We start from the raw sequence: 3,143 nt of genomic DNA, 5'->3' as shown, positions 1-3,143 counted from the left end.
TCTTCTTTGCATATTCACATCTATAGATTTTGTGTTGGTGGGAATAAATATTATATGAGATACTTTCCCGATTATTTTGGCGTTAGAACGAACAAAATGAATTCTGGATTTGCGTTCATTCACAACTCACCGATGTCGTCTGGCGTAAAAAGCTTTGTTTTTTATGTTCTATGTTCAGTATATGGGAACTCTATTCTTGTGTGAGGTCCCTATCTGGTTCCTTGTCTCACTCTGATTACCCTGTGTGTGTGTGTGTGTGTGTGTGTGTGTGTGTGTGTGTGTGTGTGTGTGTGTGTGTATGTGTGTGTGGGTCTGTTTGTGTGTGTGTGTATGTGTATATGTATTTGTGTTTATGTATGTGTGTATGTATGTGTATGCGTGTATACATTCCAAGTTACGCTCTGATGTTGTATGTCTCAGTGGCTGCGGAATGGAGTTCCAAACTGGCAGAGCAAGGTGGGCAAAGGATCGTTCAGTTAACTTTTCACCTTTTTTTTTGGGGGGGGGGGGGCTTTCAAACTGATCTCAGGGATATGGATGGAACTTAACTATGGATGGGAACTCTAAGATGTGAGGGTGCTCTGTTATCGACACATTAGAGGCATGGCAATATAACAATTTTGTACCACATTCTAGCTGTGATCGATACATGAAAACAAGAAAGATGATACCAAAGTTTTCATTCACTGAGCATTCATTGAAATAGAAATACAAAAAACCACCAACATTAACAACAACATCAACAACACAACATTATCAACAACATCAACAACAACAACAACAACAAAACTGAAAATAAGTCAAATTCTATACACTTCAAAAAATGAGAGTGTGGATAAATAATTCACATGAAGTTCCACTGGTAATTTCAAATCAAAATACATTTCCTTAAAATACAGATTTTCGTTTTCCTTATTTTCAACACAAATATTATGACCAACGTGACCTTTCTGTGGGTTGTAAAAACAATCTCTATTTTGTTTCCATTAAATTAGAGCATGTAACCAATCATTCAGTTCTTGAGTCACTGGATCTGGTTGAAGAGAGAGGACACAGGCTGGAAAGAATTCTAAGAGTTGACAGCAGAGGAGAACAGTCGGACTAGCAAGGAGAGCTCACATCAATGAGGGGGCTCGGTGCGTCAGAAAAGCTGTAGAGAAGAAGAGCCCGAAACAGTGACGCATTCTCTCCTGATGATCTCCAAGCTAGAGTCCGGGATACGCAGTTTTCGGCTGTGAGCAGCACATAAAGCGCATAAAGCTGTTTTAGACTACGTACCAGTCATCCAGCTCTTGACATCATCAATTCACAGATCCACAGTTTGAATGAGCTACAGAGAGCGACTGAACAGATCAGACCTGCATCTCTTGAAGACAAAATTTAAATATATCTGTATAAGGTGATTAAATGCTTGTCTGATTCTGTCGAATACATAAAGCCCTATACTCGTCTACTGGAGCCAATCCTGAGGTCTATGTATCACTTTCTATCTTTTTTCATTAGTGGTTTGGTTGATCCTAGTCTATAGCCTTGACTCCATTATAATCATTGTTTGGGTACACTCGTGTCAGTGAGTTGTGCATCGATGTGTGTTTATCATTGTGCAAGAAGGTAATATGTGTATTTTATTTGTTGATGCTGAATCTTTGCGTGTTGATGTTCCTGCATATCCACTCAAACTGTCCCATGTAGATCTTATCTTATCTTAACTTATCGTATCCCATTTTATTATAACGTAAACAATATTGTGGCCATAACATCAAATCCTAGCTAGTTCTGTTTTTTCTTGGTATAGTTGACCACAGCCACGTCTGTAGACTCCGGCTTGTCTCAGTTGTTTCTGTCTCTTCCCAAGACTTTCAGAAGAGTTTGTTTGTACTTAGTGTTGAAAAAGTAGTAGACGAAAATGTTTACTGAGGCGTTTAGAAAAACACCAGTTGTCGATGATGTTAAAAGTACCCTGAAGAGGTTCTTGTAAGTCCCTCGCTCGGAAAATTCTGGAAGGACAATTCTGCTGACGAGCACACTCTCATGAATTACTACAGAGAGAGCGAACAAGGCAGTAATTAAAGTGACCGACTTAATCACCTGAACGTTTTTCTTGTCAAGTCTTTCTACAGATTTCTCTGCCACTGAGCCTTTATCCAGTGTATTTATCTCCCCTCCACGTTTTGACGTCACGCAATTGGTTGTCTTTTGACGAAAAGCCGACGCTTGTCGTAACGCGCGGATAAGCGCTATCAGACAAATAAAACAAATGAGCAAACATAAATTGTTTATTACATTTCCGCTTACGAGGTCTCGAAAGCGGATGGCTTCATTCGATCCGGCTAAGTAAACCAGGCTTAAGACTGTCCTGTTGGAGCCTCTGCGTGTGACCCAGTCTAACTTTGTTGTTACCAACATGGGAGTGTGTAAGAGTGAGATGATGATGCACATCACGGTTAGTACAACATACGTTCTCTTCACGGTGAATAGACTCCGAAATCTTAACGGCAAAATGACACAGCAGCATCGAACAACAGCCATGTAGGTCGTCACGAGGATAGAACAACAGTGCAAAGGAGCTTGGAAGTTGACGAGGTAAATGCCCAGGTCAACTGTGTTGACATCCCAACCATCGCTCAGCCCTAGGAACAAAAGTGCATAGCCAGCCTGGTTGAAAAAGGAAACGGACAGGAAGCAGAAATCTGACATCGACAGTGCAAAGAACGTCACCAGTAGAGAGTCTCTGAGACCTGTGAAGGAGGAAAGGGAAAAATTATGAAATAAACTACTGAATGGCAGAACTCTTCTCGCGTGTGTGGTTGTGTTCATTTTGCTGCATGCAACGATAACAAGACAACTTAATTGCGTACATCAGTTCTTTCTGCTGAGCTGAAAATACAATAAAAAAAAAAAATATTGTTCATAACAGAAAATCTATGTTACTCTTGTCTTGAAAAAATGCAACGATATTGCAGAGTTAATAAAAAGGCATGAGACACCTGTTTTGACAAATTGAACAATATTATTATAATAATGTCGGTAAAAGGATGTGACCCTCTACAAAAAGAACAAAAATGCAATAGTTGAGTTTATACATCATATTTCCACTCCTTAAACCACAAGGAGATTGGTCTTATAGATGTAACTCAATAGAA

Source organism: Aplysia californica, unplaced genomic scaffold, assembly GCF_000002075.1.
Source record: "Aplysia californica isolate F4 #8 unplaced genomic scaffold, AplCal3.0 scaffold00024, whole genome shotgun sequence".
Taxonomy (NCBI): Eukaryota; Metazoa; Mollusca; class Gastropoda; order Aplysiida; family Aplysiidae; genus Aplysia; species Aplysia californica.
The sequence above is the reverse complement of the archived record's forward strand: the minus strand, read 5'-3'. Positions refer to the sequence as shown.